We start from the raw sequence: 18,588 nt of genomic DNA, 5'->3' as shown, positions 1-18,588 counted from the left end.
TCTAGGATATACCATTGATGAACATGTAGATGAGCCTATACTTGGTTTCCTTTCTATTTTTTGCCCAGGCAAGCCTCCAACTACAGTTTTCAATTTTTCCCAATTCTTAGCAGACAAAATCCATGATCAATTGATCAGATTACGAGATGAAAGAGTATTCATATACTCTTCAATATTGTTCCATATGTTTCTATACTTCTAGACGGAAAGGTTTACAGTTAACATCCAAAAATTGGACACTAAGGGCCATCCCAGATCTGTTATCTTTTCGACACCCTTACTCCAAAAACATTCCACTTTTTTTAGCTACAAGGATTTCATTAATTCATTTGTTCACCCAGTGGTTAACATGCTAAGCAGTAGCAATCAACCCAGGGTCAGTGATGAGATAAAGAAAGTTCTACAATTTTCCAAACACAGTAGAATAGGGGACTAGTATTTATACCAAAACCATACTGAAGTAAGGGTGTATGGATATCAACTCACTCCATATAAGCTGCCCAAATATCTCCTCATGAGGATATTTGCATTAGAGTATATCAGGTAGATCATAAATTCATATGATGTGAGTTTTGTATCAGCCAGGAAGAAAACACAGTTTAAAATAAAAAACTAGCTTGGTCCTTTTATCTACAATAATGGGAGGTTGGAGAGGAAGCAGAAAGATGTTTACAGGAAATGAAGTTCAGTAATAGTTTCAAATGGAATTATGATCCTTTAGGTGTCATAAACAAACTGAGACTCAAGTTTAACTTGAGCCCTTTTATGCATGAGTCCAAACCAGAGATTGAAAAATATGCCAATGAGTCAGAGTGGTTAGAAAACACCTTAATGGATATGGAGAAATAAATGGATACTAGTTCCATTCTACATACTCCAGTCATACAAGACATAAATGCAAAAAGGTCTAGGAAAGAAGGTTCTTTCTCAAACAAAGATACAATAGATAGTAAATTTGAAATTATGTACAGGAAGAAGCCCAAGCTAAACCCTATAAATGAGCAAGAAGAGACAATTGAGACAATTGAAATCATTGATACTGACACAGTGGTTAAAGAGAATATAGCTCCAACAGTTTCAGAGGAAACTCATCAGCCTTCAACCTCTAATACTCAGATTATTCAAAAGCAGCATAGTATTGAAGTCTCTTCATCAAGAAAACTAGTGGATAAAGAAAAAGGCATAAATGAGAAATATAAAGAAATCAGGTTAAGAAATGAAGCATTGAAAGCTAAAACCTATGCCCAATATTTCAAACAGATTCCTAGTGAACAAAATAGGTTACTTTCAGCTTTTGACCTTAAAACAGGGAAAATGCAAATGACCTTTTTGTAGCCCACAGTACAACATCCTAAGTCATCAACAGATTACAAAAATATAGAATTTGAAGTTTTGGCCAAGAATGTTCATCCTATAGATCAAATTGAGTTTCATAAGCAAGCAGGAGAAATGATATACTCAACTATGACCAACAAAGCTATGAGTGTACAAAAACTTCAAAATTCTCTAGAGAATATCATAACACAATTTAAACTAGAGAAGGCATCCTCACAAGCAAAGGATAACAGAATTAAATCACTAGAAGACTTGGTTATTGAGATTGGCTATAATCCAAATGACATCAAGGCAGCAGAAAAGCTCATAAAAAAGAAGAATGAAGACATTGCTGCATTGAAGAAGCAGCTAAAATTGCCTCCTTATGAACATCCATAGACCAAGGAAGTTCTAGAGAATCAAAGCCAAAAATATGAGATGATGGACCTCATTATTCAGTTAAATGCTCAATTAAAAGAAATGGAAAATGAGATGGATAAGTTAGTGCAGGAGAAACATGCCAGCATAGAAGCAGTTACTATCACTACTATTCCTATAGTTACTACAACATTTCCTTGTACTTTGGTAGCTTCAGTGGCCACAACAGCTCAAATAGCTACAACACTTCCCACTACATCAACAACTACATCAGCAACAGGTTTAACAACTCATCCTAGTGATGAAGCATGTAAATTAATCACATCTATGCAGGATATGTCCATCCAAACCAATGAAATAAATAGACTTAAGGAACAAATAAAAGGTTTAGAGGATGAAAAGAAGTTGGCACAAATCATGCATAAAAATGAAACACAAAAAACAAACAGATTGACTGAGAGAATACAAAAGTTAGAGAAAGAATTAACATTGAAAGAACCACTTGCCCAAGCAAAGAAACAACTATGGGACAATATCATTAACTCTGTTAATGGTATTTGGCCTTCTACACAGGTGATATTTGAGCAAAATGATTTGGTGAAAGAAGTTGGTGAGGCAATTCAAAGGGAAAGAGCCGAACTTGGGAATAAGCCAGAAGAAGCCTCAAGAATAATCCAGTTCCTTAACTCAAAGAACAACTATGAATTGCAGGAGCTTGGAATAATTAACAAAACTGAGACCATACTAGAAGTAAAGAAGGTAATCACCAAGAGGAACCTGATGACACAACTTGAGGAGAAATGCTAAACAATGGAGCTAGCAATAGACATGTTTATGTCAAATTTGATGCTTTGAGGCATAAAGGTCTGCCTAATCCATTGGTGATTAATGATAGGTTGATGGCACATGAAGACTATGATAAGAAAACTAGAGAAGTGGGAAAGGAACAAGCCAACAATTCCTCCATGAAAGGGATTCCTACAGGAAAAGTGCTTTATTAGACTTTTGAGAACCTCTTTTACCTCCAGCATGAGGTAAAAAATCTCTTTATAAACAAACCTACTTTTGCAAAATACACAGAAACTGATGAAATCTATAGAAGAATGGTAAATATTAAATTACCAGATGCAGAGTCTTGGGAAAAGTTGAATGATTTACTATGAAGATGAAAGGTAAAACAGAGCAGTCAAGAGCAGTCAAGGTAAAACAATAAAGAGTAACAAAGTTTAAAGATGAAATAGTATCAGTAAAAGGTAGTATAAGAGACACTCAGCAAGAAAGAAAACAAAAAGAGAGAAAAAGGAGCATAATATCAAAGAAAAGCCAACAGTAAACAATAAAAGAGGGACAACTTGCATCAGTTACATATCTATCTTTATCTTCTTGCATGAAGATATTTCTTTTTCCTTGAATAATGCCTAAAACAATTAGGATATTTTGTAATAGTTTTTTGTATAAATACTTCATAATTTGAAGTATTAAGGTGTGGATTGCTGAACATTTCTGTAGTTATATTGATCTAAAACCCGAGGGTTTATTGTAACATTTTCAAGTCAGCAGACTGGACTAAGTAATAAAGGAATTGCATTACAGGATTCATGTGTTGGGCCACTTCAGTGAAGTATCTTTCATATGTTAAATTGTTATTCTCTTAAGTATTTCACATACTTACATGTTTTCCAATTTGAATGAAATAACTGGAATGTTACTACAGAATTTGTTTAAGTACACTCTGTCTTAAACAATGATTCATTTTGATGTTTTCTTCTGATACCTAGAGTAGGGAATTCTTCATTGCTCCCTAGTTTCGATTGACCTCATTCATTTCCCTCATTATCCGGTTTGAGGAATACTTAATTGCTCCTTGACCCCGATTAAAAAACCACTTCACCATCCAGCCTAAAAGATCTGAATTTACTCAGATACCTTGCCCCGGGAACACTATCTTTAGAACTTGATTCAGTCCTATTTTCTTGACATTTGGACTCAATGGCCCAATGGGAAAGAGACATTCATCTATCCATCTAAATCAGTGATTTCACCACCAAATCAAGCTTACATAAGTAGCCTAAAATCAATTAACTCAACAAAGTTAAATCATTAAGAGAGAGCCCTCTCTGAGCATTAGGAAGGCTAAATCGTGATCTCAAAAGTAGGTTTGTGGTTACCTCTATTATTTCTTTAAACACAACTTGAAAACCCTAGGGAAATTTTAGAGTGATAACATAGTGGCGACCATACTGGGGATCAGTCCTCAAATTAATAAACCTTAAAGGAAATCTTGAATCTTATATTTTCACCTTAAGGCCATTTGAGGGTTATCAAAGGTTTCATTAAAAAATTAAAAAATTAAAATTCTGGCTTCCAAAAGAACACACTATACCAGGGCACATCCAGATCCAAACCATGCTATAATTGTTGATAATCCAGACAAAATCTTAAGAAAAAACAATAAAGTAGAAAGTCAAGAAAGCATTAGTCAGCTAATCAAAGCAAATTCACTTCCTAAAGAGTTATCAAACTTAGAGGATCTTCAATTTGATTTATCATTTGAGCATTCATTGTTTCGTACCAAATCTGAAACTTTAGTCCATGATACTGTAATAGACCCTGCTTTTATTCAATTTATTGAATCAAAGAAGAATACTATACATCCTGATTTAGATCAGCATGTTCTAGACACTTTTGACAAACTTGATGCTTTAACCTCAAATTTGATAAGACACATAGATGAAGCCTATTTTCAACAATCAATTGAATTAGCTGCCCTAATTGCTACTACTCCTAAGCCTTCTACCATTCCATCAGAGTCTGTAAATTCATCTTTATTTAGTACCACCTCATCTATTATTTCTACTACACTTCATTCCATAGAATCATTCATCCCCAAGCTTCCTCTTCAGCCCAGAGTTTTATTTCCATCTCCAAATATTTCAAGCTCATCTTTTAGCACTTCTGCTACATATTCTAGCACTTCAAGCTCATCAGTAAGACCTTCAAGTTCATCTTCAAGCACTACCACTTTACCTCCTAGCCAAGCTAGAATCTTAGCCATGGTTGCTAGATATGCTCCTTTGACCTTACCAGCTCAAGTACGTGCCATGTCCCAAGACTACTAGAGTAAAATCTTTCAGTTTGATGGTATTGGTCAATATACTGAACAAAAACATGTAAATAGAATGAATGATATTTTGAATTACATGAGATTGATGAAGAAGATGTACAAATGAGATTATTTGCACAAATACTAGCAACAGATGTCAAGAAATGGTTTAAAGCTTTACCTACTAGTCATATTGCTAATTTACTTGCTTTCCGTAGATTGTTTATCAATAAATGGGAAAGGAAGAAAAATCCTTTACAAATATTGTCTGAATATGAAAACATTAGAAGAGCTCCTAACAAATCTGTTCAGGACTATTGTACTAGGTTTAACAGTATTTATAATGCAATCCCTGCAAATATCAAACCTCCACCAGACTTGGCACTAATGAAATCTCCTGATGGTTTTGACACTGATATGCCTTACCAATTGAGAGAAAGAAACCATGAAACATTAGAACAGATGCAAAGTAATGCTATTAGTGTAGAAGCCAACCTATTAGATAAAAGAGCTAGGATGAGAAATGAAAGAAGAGTAACCATTAAAGAAGAACCATCCACATCAGACACTAAAATAGATAGTTTAGAAAAAACCATGGAAATAATGATGGATAGATTGGAAATTATGGAAAGAAAACCATAATGGGATAATAAAAAACAAGGTCCTCAAATAAGAAATCCAAACTTTAGGAAGAATCCCAACACTGGTAAATCTAGAGAAGGGCCACCCGATCAACAGATCAGACCACCTTTCCAAGAAAACTATGTTGAAAGTTCTCACCAAAATGGAGGAGAGGAAGACACTTATATTAACTTAATGGGAATAAACGATGGTAATACCATTTTTCTTACCCAAGAAGAACAAGAATTATGCATGTTACAACAATTACAGTTAGAATTTGGAGAGTCCTTTGATTATAAACAAGGTTATGAATTTTCCATTAATGAAGTTAATAAGCAATATAACCTTAGGAGTAAGAAAAAAATAGAAGCCCCTACTAATAAAACTATCCAAACTCAGACCAAGAAAACAATGGGAGCTCCTGCAACCAAAGTGTTGCGAATTCTCTCTAGAGATACCCAAAAAACTTTCACTCCAAAGATTGTAGCCACTCCAAAAATTGTAGACATTACAGATACTACTGTTAAAACTTCAAAAGATGTCCAAAAATTAACTGATACTCAAGCTTAAAGTGCTATTCAGATTTCAACTACTTCCCAAACTATTCCAAATCAAAAAATTGAAAATAGTAAAATAGTTGACACCCAAACAGAAACTGAATTACCCACTAAAGATAAGAAATAAAACATTACACAAACTCCATTTTCCAAATTGAAAATATCAATTCCTTTAACAGGATTGATTAAAAATGATTCCTACAGAGCCCAAATCACTGAAACACTGAATACAAATGAAGGAGAAGACTCTATTAATCTAAATGATAACCAACCAACGTTAATATTTGGTCCTGAGGTAAATGGCAAACATGAACAAAGTGGTGTTCCTCCATTCTACATTAGCTTGACTATTCATGATCAAATCTTACACAATGCTATCTTAGATTCAGGAGCATCTCACAATTTAATGCCTAAAGCAATCATGGAAACATTGGATTTAGATATAACCAGACCATACACAAATATTTTCTCTTTTGATTCTAGTAAATTTAAATGCCTAGGACTAATAAAAGACTTGTGTGTCACTCTAGTTCAATACCCAGGTAAGAGTATTTTCATGGATATTGTAGTTGCTGATATCCATCCAAAGTATGGAATGCTATTATCTCACTCATGGGGAGAAAAATTGCAGGGATCTCTACAGTTAGACATGTCTTATTCCACAATTTCAGTATTTGGTCAGCCCAAAAAGATTTATAGAGAAACTTTAATGAAATACATGGTCAGTAGTACAGATAAACCACATAACTATCCCATTTATTCTGTACATTCTGATATGGATTCTTTCATTTTATGTAATTCAGACACTAGAAAAGAAAATAACACAGTTGTAAAACAAGAACATAAAGAACCTGGCAGTGATAATATATTTCATGAATCTAGGTGGCACCTAGACTTTGATGGTTTAGTGAATAGATTAGGAGTAGGTGTAGGAGTTTGGATTCATAATATGGAAAATAATCATTCTGAAGGTCATGCCTTTAGATTAAACTTTAAATGCACAAATAACATGGCGGAGTACGAAGCTTTGATCATAGGATTGCAAATTGTAAGAAACCTTGGAGCTAAGAGAGTTTCTATCATGGGAGACTCGGAATTAATCATAAAAAAATTAAAGGAGAGTATTTTGTGAATAATCCTAGACTTTGCCAATACAAAGAAACTGTTCTAGATCTGATTAAGGAACTTCTTGAAATCAATTTTTCTGCTATTCCTAGGAAATAGAACATGCAATCTCACAGTCTGGATACTTTTGCTAGCACTTGCATATTACCTTTTTAGTTCAATCACCAGTATACTGCAGAGGTAAGACATAGGTTTGTTATACCTGATAATCTGAAATATTGGCAGATTTTTTCACAAGATTCTCAAATCTATAATTTTATGAATGCTGAGGGAGAATTCCAAAATTGTAACATAGATACTGATTGTATAGTAGATGACATCATAAATAGAAAGATAGATATAAACGTTGTAGATGTAAATAAACCCAATAAATTCACCAAAGTAGAAATAGATAACTTAGAAAAAGTAGAAATAGAAGAAATAGTTAATGATGATTATGAGATTTTAAACCTTAAAAATAACTTTTTGCTTAAGGGATTAGTCCCATTAGAAGATTTGTTTGATTCAAATGATGTAGCTAGAAAACCAAAATTGGAGTCTTTAATATTAGGCTTAAAAGAATGTAACATAGGAAGAGAAGAAAAACCTAAGCTTATCAAATTATCCAAAGCACTACCTCCAGCGGAAAAGCTGAAATACATAAGTCTGTTTAAATAATTTCAAGATGTCTTTGCCTGGAGTTATGAAGACCTCAAGTCTTATGACATCAGCATTATTCAACATAAAATATCCATCAAAGAAGATCATAAACCCTTCAAACAAAACCAGGAGAACTAATCCACCTACATTGTGAAGAATTTTCCTGTCTCCTAATCTCTTAGGCTTTACCATAATCAAAACTCGAATCACTAGGCGCTAAACCAAGACCCACTCTCCAGGTTTTACCGCATATCCCAAACCCGCGATTACTAGGCCCAACAGAGAGCAAACCACCTCTTGGCTTTACCGTATATCCTGTCATTCAACTACAAGGATTCCTAGGCCATTCGAAGCAACACACAATCCGAAATTATCATAACACACAGTCTGACTTTGGGGTTACTATGCCATGTGTCCTATCATTTTGGAGATCCACCTCACTCAGCTTCGAATCCATCTTGGAATCCAACTCAACCAAAACATGAGAACCCCATCACACCATGGCTATCCGAAAATGGCAAGGCTAGGCTGAAAACACTGTTACACTTGGAAAAACCCATGCCATGATAGAAGAAAAACACATGTAATGCCATGCATGCCAAATCTAGCAAGGAAAATACACATGCAAGTCAAAACCTACAATGAAGCTTGTTGTAGTTGCTTGATCATGCCTTTCTCTGCTCGATCTTTGCTTCCTCTTACCTTCTTTGTCTTTCTTGCTCCAATGCCAAAATGCCCAAGAAACTCTAAGTGTCCAAGTGTATGAGAGAGAGAGAGAGAGAGAGAGAGAGAGAGAGAGAGAATAATGAGAGAGTTCCAAAACACAATTGACAAAAAGTTACCAACTCATCCTCAAAAGCATTTTTATGAATGAGGCCTTTATTTTCTTCATTGTCCATTATTTTCCATCACTTTCCTCCTCACATGGAACCTGTGACCTTTCACTTGCCTTTTCTCCTAATTTCCATTATTTTCATAAATAATTGTGTGAAAAATGCCATTTTGCCTTTCCAAAGCCTTAGCTTTAGTCCTTTCCAATTTCTTTAGCCATAAACAACCAAATGAACACCCCCTATGATATCTTGCCCAACATTCAACTTGGAATAAGTGTCACATCAACTGTGGTTATTGTTTTTAACTTTTATTACATGGAAATTTTCACCATGGCTCTTACAATATCACAAGGATCAAATTTAACCTCTTTTAACTCACTGACAAAAGAGAAAGAATCCTTAACAAAAGAACTAGACTTACCAACCAAAGGTTTAAGCTTCCAAGCTAAATATTTAGCAAGGAGATATGTAGGCCTACCTATGGTATTGACAATGGGTTTAAGGGGAAACCCTTCCTTAATTTTTTGATTGTAAATATTTTAATTATATTTAGATCCCAAAGATTAAAAATCATTCCTCATACATGCTCTGGTGTACCTCACACATTTTTGAACATCAATTGTTGCTTTATCATTATTATTGGCTTAGAATTTGGAGGTTGGACATGATTTCATGGTGATGTAGGTTCTGTAATAATGACATGAGAGAGGAGTAGTTGTAGACTACTTGCTACAAGACCTATGTGAATCATGGACCTGCCAAGGTCAGAGTAGTTTGAAACATCAAAATGATGTAGTTGAAGCATTTTCAATTATAGAGGGAAAAATGATAATTGCATAAAAAACACCTCAGTGTTATAGTTTTAAAAAATATTTTATGTTTGGTTTTGAATTCATTTTCTTTGATCATGGAGTTTATAGTTTTAGAAAAATTCAACGGCCTCGATTTTCATAAATGGAAAGTAAAAGTACAAATGTAGTTGATGAATACAAATTTGTGGAGTATAGTGAAAGACACAAAAGCAACCCCTAGAGATGCCAAACAATTAATTGAATAGGAAAGTAGAGATGACAAAGCTAAGTCCATTGTCCAACTTTCTCTTTCAAATTCACAGTCACATAAATGTTTATATCATAAAAGCATCTAAAGAAACATGAGAGTAATTGAATCAATTGTTTGGTACAAAAGTTGCAAATATAAAATTGTTTTTAAAATTACAATTGTTTAGAATTAAAATGAATAATGAGATTTCAATGGCTAGTCATATAAATAATTTGACGTCTCTTATAAGGAAGTGAGTAGAAGCTAGTGCTAAGGTAGAAGTTGTGTTGGAAATAATACTGAGGGGGGGGGGGTGAATCAGTATTATCACATCAATAAAACTTTTTCATTTCCATATTCAGATTCATATATGCTACTTCCACAACTTCTTATGATTCAGTTAGTTGATCCTTAATGAGTGCATTAGAACATTATCAACCATATTAACAGTAAACAGGTCCAGTAAAATAGAACAAATCATCACACATAAACCACACACATGAACACCATGATATAAGGTGGAAACCCAATGTGGGAGAAAACCACCTGCTGCAAGTCATCTCAATCTTCTTCTTAATAAGAAAATCCTTTTACAATATTTCTGTACTGGTGCAGTCTTATACCAGTATGCAGGCTTCTACCTACAGAGAGCTACAACCCCCATAGTTCTTGTACTAGCCGATCCATTTACTAGTACGCAGGCTGCTACCTGCTACAATGCTCCAAAGTTTTCAACTGCTACTGGAAGGGAGCTACTAACCCCGTAGCTCTTGTACTAGCTAAGATACTAGTACGTAGGCGCCGGCCTACAATCTTCTCTCCTCCGGGTACCACGTTTCATATATTTTCAGACTGGATACACCTGAAGCACAACACATAATCTGAAAGGCCACGTTTCATACAATTTTCATACTGGACCCATAAATATCATTGAAGCACATAATCAATCAATCTTCTGAATCACCCAATCACCAGATCAATACATATACAAGGATAATATGAGTGTTAGCAACCCGATCTAGTCCATTAGATCCATTACTAGATCTCATCCATCAACACAATCAATCAAACTGGATATGTAGAATACTGACACCATTAAACAGTCATCAGAACACATCAACAACCTGAACCACCTGTAACTTTAAACATCATAGCTCAAATGGTATATGCTACTACAATGAACCAAACCTGCGTAGATACGTGCTTTCACCAAAGCCAACCCGCGTACAGATCTATAAATATTCAATCATGACTTGCAACTATTTCAAACTTAAGTTATACCCAGTTCAGATCATTACAAGCGTCAATATACAGATCTAGAATAAGCATAATCAACTATATATAGATAGTTCATTTCAAACCATTTGATCCCGGTCTATCCTTAGATCTTGTTCTCCATCAACCGGTGAGATCCCTCTTTAGCTCAGATCCATATCTGCACCATAACCCAGTCACAGTATTCCAGATCTAGATATTCAATAATTCAGATGATGCTTTGCCAAATGATCTCCTTCCTCTTTTATAGTCTTAGTCCTTTCACAATACCATGGTCCAAAACCATAATAACACAATACCACGGACCCAATACTTGGGATCAACAATTTTGGATGCAATACCACGGACCAAAACCATAGGATCAAAAACTGTCGGAATAATATCATGAACCAACCATGAAAGTGTGTGAGATCAACACTTTTGGATGCAATACCACGGACCAAAACCATAGGATCAAAAACTGTCAGACTAATACCATGAACCAACCATGAAAGTGCGTGAACTTTTCTCTTGCATGAAGGGAACTTTTCTCTGCATGAAAGTGCGTGAACATTTCTCTACATGAAATAAACTCTTCTCTGCATAAAAGTGCGTGAACTTTTCTCTACATGAAATAAACTCTTCTCTGCATAAAAGTGCGTGAACTTTTCTCTACATGAAATAAACTTTTCTCTGCATAAAAGTGCGTGAACTTTTCTCTACATGGAATAAAATTTTCTCTTCATAAAATGAGTGAACTTTTCTCTACATGGAATAAACTTTTCTCTGCATAAAAGTGCGTGAAATTTTCTCTACATGGAATAAACTTTTCTCTGCATAAAAGTGCGTGAACTTTTCTCTACATGGAATAAACTTTTCTCTGCATAAAAGTGCGTGAACTTTTCTTTACATGAAGGAAACTTTGTTGCACTATAATTTATCAAATAAATTTGCTGCACTATAATTTATCATTTGTGTGATTTGCCATCAAGGACAACACTTGTCTCATAATGCCAACAATCTCCCCCTTTGGACTTGATGGCAAAGCTAACTTGTCACACGTAGAACTATCATCTGATTCCTTTGAGCTATCCTGCACCCCAGGCATTCAGTCACATCTGATGTCTCTTCTTGAAGATTCATCTAGTTATAACTAAGTGAGATGTTCTTCTATGAGTGAGTTGCCATCAAGTACAACACATGCATCATAATGCCAACAAGTTGAAGATGCAAAATCAATTTTGTTAAATAGACTACCTTTAAGCTTTAATAACATCATTTTTACTTTAAGTCAGATGTCCTAAAAAATATTAGATGAGATGATAGCATAACTTTTGGTAAAGGAAAAGAGGCTAGATGCAGGGGATATAGAAGGTGGTTCTTAAACAAAAAATGTGTTATTTTCAAATAGAAGGATGGGAAAGTAAAAGGCAAATACGAGTGAAGGAATGGAACCTCTCAAACTGTTTTAGAATATGAGTAGTTCATTTAAAAGATCAATATGGATGGTTGTTTAGTTAGTTTGTAAGTTATGGATCTCAAGAAGGATCCCTCATTAGTTTTAGAGATTTGCATGTGGACTATAGTCTTCTAGTAAGGTTATGCAACATGTGGATGATATTTAGCAATTGAATTTAGGAGATCCATGATTTAGGAGTTTGAGGGTGGAACGCATAAATTCAACTTGCCAGCTACGTCTTTATGAGGGTAATGAGAAAAAGTGATGGAGCTCAACTTGGGCTAGGATCTGTAACTCTTCTAAAGAATTTTTGGTTATCATTTTTTTGTATATTCGTGATTTCAACAAGATTTTATTTTTCATAATGTAAGTATTAAGAAGGTGTGTGAAATTAATACTTACATTAATGTAATAAATCACATTCTATAAGTGAAAAATTAGTTTGTGAGTTGTTAGAGATGGTTGAGATATTCTCTCAACCTCTCGTTCTCAATTAGGAAAAAGTTAGACTTGATAACAAACTAAAAGCTCTATATAGTAAAGTCATAATAGGCTATAAGGTGGGATGGTGTGTGTGTGTGTAAAAGTTTGAGGAATTTATTAATATTAAGTGTGCGTAGATTATGCAGAGTTCACAACTCAAACTTTTGATTCCAACAAATCTTTTCTAGATTCCAAGCAAATTTGACTAGAATATATGCCCTTAAAAAATCCAAAAAGTACTGCTTTATTTTGTATTTGAGAAACAAAATCATAAAGATGTAAGCTTAGGAAAAAAAATTGTATTTGTGAAACAAAATCATAAAGATGAAAGTTTAAGAAACAAAATCATATGAAAATTTAAAACTAAACCAACTATTTCAATAATGCTCATACATATACTAATGATATTAATACTACGATTGCTTTAACTTTACTTGGATACATTTTATATTTCTATACAAATTTTGTAAAAAAAAAAAAAAAGAGATTATTTCACTCTAATTATTGCTTGCACTCGTAGCAATTTTTTATCCATCCAATCTTGTGGATAAAAGATATATTTATTATACCTTTTATAATTCATAATGTTATAAGTAAAATTAATAATCAATATAGATTTTTAAGATTTTTTAAATTTCAATTATATATTTTATTTTTAGCATTATAATATTTATTTTACTTACCCAACCCTTTTTTTTGGGCAATCAATAAAATCACTTTCAAACAATTATACACACATTTCCATGCAGTACACTAAACCATAACAAAATTAATGTGAACAGAATCATTGGTGGATGTATTAAACAGTTAACTCCATATGAATGCAAAAATTAGACGTAACAAAAGTCGTAGAAAAAGGAAGAATGGACATTTCAATAGGAACCGTTATCTAATATTCTAGAATGTGATATAAAATTACGTGATAATGTGAATTTCGATATGTAATAAGTTTGCTTTAATGGGGATAAGGATATGTAATTATTCTGTTTAATAAAGCAACAACTATGGGCCAATATCATTAACTCTGTTAATGATATTTGGCCTTCTACACAAGTGATATTTGAGCAAAATGATTTGGTGAAAGAAGCTGGTGAGGCAATTCAAAGGGTAAGAGCCGAACTTGGGAATAAGTCAGAAAAAGCCTCAAGAATAATCCAGTTTCTTAACTCAAAGAACAAGTATGAATTGCAGGAGCTTGGAATAACTAACAGAACTGAGACCATACTAGAAGTAAAGAAGGTAATCACCAAGAGGAATCTGATGACACAACTTGAGGAGAAATGCTAAACAATGGAGCTAGCAATAGACATGTTTATGTGAAATTTGATGCTTTGAGGCATAAAGGTTTGCCTAATCCATTGGTGATTAATGATAGGTTAATGGCACAAGAAGACTATGATAAGAAAACCAAAGAAGTGGGAAAGGAATAAGCCAACAATTCCTCCATGAAAGGGATTCCTACAGGAAAAGTGCTTTATTAGACTTTTGAGAACCTCTTTTACCTCTAGCATGTGGTAAAACATCTCTTCGTAAACAAACCTACTTTTGCAAAATACACAAAAACTGATGAAATCTACAGAAGAATGGTAAATATTAAATTACCAGATGCAAAGTCTTGGGAAAAGTTGAATGATTTACTATGAAGATGAAAGGTAAAACAGAGCAGTCAAGAGTAGTCAAGGTAAAACAGTAAAGAGTAACAGAGTTTAAAGATGAAAGAGTATCAGTAAAAGGTAGTATAAGAGACATTCAGCAAGAAAGCAAAAAAAAAGAGAGAAAAAGGAGCACAATTTCAAAGAAAAGCCAATAGTAAACAATAAAAGAGGGACAACTTGCATTAGTTACATATCTGTCTCTATCTTCTTGCATGAAGATATTTCTTTTTCCTTGAATAATGCCTAAAACAATTTAGGATATTTTGTAATAGTTTTTTGTATAAATACTTCATAATTAGAAGTATTAATGTGTGGATTGTTGAACATTTTTGTAGTTATATTGATCTAAAACCTGAGGGTTTATTGTAACATTTTCAAGTCATCAAACTGGACTGAGTAATAAAGGAATTGCATTACAAGATTCATGTGTTGGGCCACTTCAGTGAAGTATCTTTCATTTGTTAAATTCTTATTTTCTTAAGTATTTCACATACTTACATGTTTTCCAATTTGAATGAAATAACTAGAATGTTACTACAAAATTTGTTTAAGTACACTCTGTCTTGAACAATGATCCATTTTGATGTTTTCTTCTGATATCTAGAGTAGGGAATTCTTCATTAATCCCTAGTTTCGATTGACCTATTTCATTTCCCTCATTATCCGGTTTGAGGAATAGTTAACTGCTCCTTGACCCCAATTAAAAAACCACTTCACCATCCAGCCTAAAAGATCTGAATTTACTCAGCTACCTTGCCCTGTGAACACTATCTTTAGAACTTGATTCAGTCCTATTTTCTTGACATTTGGACTCCATGGCCCAATGGTAAAGAGACATTCATCTATCCATCTAAATTAGTGATTTCACCACCAAATCAAATCAAAACTAAATCAAGCTTACAGAACTAGCCTAAAATCAATTAACTCAACAAAGTTAAATCATTAAGAGAGAGCCCTCTCTGAGCATTAGGAAGGCTAAATCGTGATCTCAAAAGTAGGTTTGTGGTTACCTCTATTATTTCTTTAAACACAACTTGAAAACCCTAGTGAAATTTTAGAGTGATAACATAATGGCGACCATACTGGGGATCAATCCTCAATTTAATAAACCTTAAAGGAAATCTTGAAACTTATATTTTCACCTTAAGGTCATTTGAGGGTTATCAAAGGTTTCATTAAAAAATTAAAAAATTAAAATTTTGGCTTCCAAAAGAACACACTATACCAAGGCACATCCAGATCCAAACCCTGCTATAATTGTTGATAATCTAGACGTAATCTTAAGAAAAAACAATAAAGTAGAAAGTCAAGAAATCATTAGTCAGCTAATGAAAACAAATTCACTTCCTAAAGAGTTATCAAACTTAGAGGATCTTCAATTTGATTTATCATTTGAGCATTCATTGTTTCGTACCAAATATGAAACTTTAGTCCATGATACTATAATAGACTCTGCTTTTATTCAATTTATTGAATCAAAGAAGAATACTATACATCTTGATATAGATCAGCATGTTCTAGACACTTTTGACAAACTTGATCATTTAACCTCAAATTTGATAAGACACATAGACGAAGCCTATTTTCAACAATCAGTTGAATTAGCTGCTCTAATTGCTACTACTCTTAAGCCTTCTACCATTCCATCAGAGTCTGTAAATTCATCTTTATTTAGTACCACCTCATCTATTATTTCCACTACGCTTCATTCCAAAGAATCATTCATCCCCAAGCTTCCTCTTCAGCCCAGAGTTTTATTTCCATCTCCAAATATTTCAAGCTCATCTTCTAGCACTTCTGTTACATATTCTAGCACTTCAAGCTCATCTGTAAGCCCTTCAAGTTCATCTTCAAGCAATACCTCTTTACCTCCTAGCTAAGCTAGAATCTTAGCCATGGTTGCCAGATATGCTCCTTTGACCTTACCAGCTCAAGTACATGCCATGCCCCAAGACTACTAGAGTAAAATCTTTCAGTTTGATGGTATTGGTCAATATACTGCACAACAACATGTAAATAGAATGAATGATATTTTGAATTACATGAGATTGATGAAGAAGATGTACAAATGAGATTATTTGCACAAATACTAGCAGCAGATGTCAAGAAATGGTTTAAATCTTTACCTACTAGTCATATTGCTGATTTACCTGCTTTCCGTAGATTGTTTATCAATAAATGGGAAAGGAAGAAAAATCCTTTACAAATATTGTTTGAATATGAAAACATTAGAAGAGATCATAATGAATCTGTTCAGGACTATTGTACTAGGTTTAACAGTATTTATAATGCAATCCCTGCAAATATCAAACCTCCACTAGACTTGGCACTAATCAAATCTCCTGATGGTTTTGACACCGAGAATACAAAAGTTAGAGAAAGAATTGACATTGAAAGAACCACTTGCCCAAGCAAAGCAGCAACTATGGGCCAATATCATTAACTCTGTTAATGATATTTGGCCTTCTACACAGGTGATATTTGAGCAAAATGATTTGGTGAAAGAAGCTGGTGAGTCAATTCAAAGGGTAAGAGCCGAACTTGGGAATAAGCCAGAAGAAGCCTCGAGAATAATCTAGTTCCTTAACTCAAAGAACAAGTATGAATTGCAGGAGCTTGGAATAACTAACAGAACTGAGACCATACTAGAATTAAAGAAGGTAATCACCAAGAGGAACCTGATGACACAACTTGAGGAGAAATGCCAAACAATGGAGCTAGCAATAGACATGTTTATGTGAAATTTGATGCTTTGAGGCATAAAGGTTTGCCTAATCCATTGGTGATTAATGATAGGTTAATGGCACATGAAGACTATGATAAGAAAACCAAAGAAGTGGGAAAGGAATAAGCCAACAATTCCTCCATGAAAGGGATTCCTACAGGAAAAGTGCTTTATTAGACTTTTGAGAACCTCTTTTACCTCTAGCATGAGGTAAAACATCTCTTTATAAACAAACCTACTTTTGCAAAATACACAAAAACTGATGAAATCTACAGAAGAATGGTAAATATTAAATTACCAGATGCAAAGTCTTGCGAAAAGTTGAATGATTTACTAAGAAGATGAAAGGTAAAACAGAGCAGTCAAGAGTAGTCAAGGTAAAACAATAAAGAGTAACAGAGTTTAAAGATGAAAGAATATCAGTAAAAGGTAGTATAAGAGACATTCAACAAGAAAGCAAACAAAAAGAGAGAAAAAGGAGCATAATATCAAAGAAAAGCTAACAATAAACAATAAAAGAGGGACAACTTGCATCAGTTACATATTTGTCTCTATCTTCTTGCATGAAGATATTTCTTTTTCCTTGAATAATGCCTAAAACAGTTTAGGATATTTTGTAATAGTTTTTTGTATAAATACTTCATAATTTGAAGTATTAAGGTGTGGATTGCTGAACATTTCTATAGTTATATTGATCTAAAACCCGAGGGTTTATTGTAACATTTTCAAGTCAGCAGACTGGACTGAGTAATAAAGGAATTGCATTACAAGATTCATGTGTTGGGCCACTTCAGTGAAGTATCTTTCATTTGTTAAATTGTTATTTTCTTAAGTATTTCACATACTTACATGTTTTCCAATTTGAATGAAATAACGGGAATGTTACTACAGAATTTGTTTAAGTACACTCTGTCTTGAACAATGATTCATTTTGATGTTTTCTTCTGATATCTATAGTAGGGAATTCTTCATTAATCCCTAGTTTCGATTGACCTCTTTCATTTCCCTCATTATCCGGTTTGAGGAATACTTAACTGCTCCTTGACCCCGATTAAAAAACCACTTCACCATCCAACCTAAAAGATCTGAATTTACTCAGCGACCTTGCCCCGGGAACACTATCTTTTGAACTTGATTCAGTCCTATTTTCTTGACATTTGGACTCCATGGCCCAATGGTAAAGAGACATTCATCTATCCATCTAAATCAGTGATTTCACCACCAAATCAAATCAAAACCAAATAAAGCTTACATAACTAGCCTAAAATAAATTAACTCAACAAAGTTAAATCATTAAGAGAGAGCCCTTTCTGAGCATTAGGAAGGCTAAATCGTGATCTCAAAAGTAGGTTTGTGGTTACCTCTATTATTTCTTTAAACACAACTTGAAAACCCTAGGGA

The sequence above is a fragment of the Pinus tabuliformis genome, chromosome 9 (assembly GCF_031772625.1).
Source record: "Pinus tabuliformis cultivar Carrire ecotype Pingquan chromosome 9, CPIR1, whole genome shotgun sequence".
NCBI classification, from domain to species: Eukaryota; Viridiplantae; Streptophyta; class Pinopsida; order Pinales; family Pinaceae; genus Pinus; species Pinus tabuliformis.
This window is presented reverse-complemented; position numbering follows the sequence as displayed.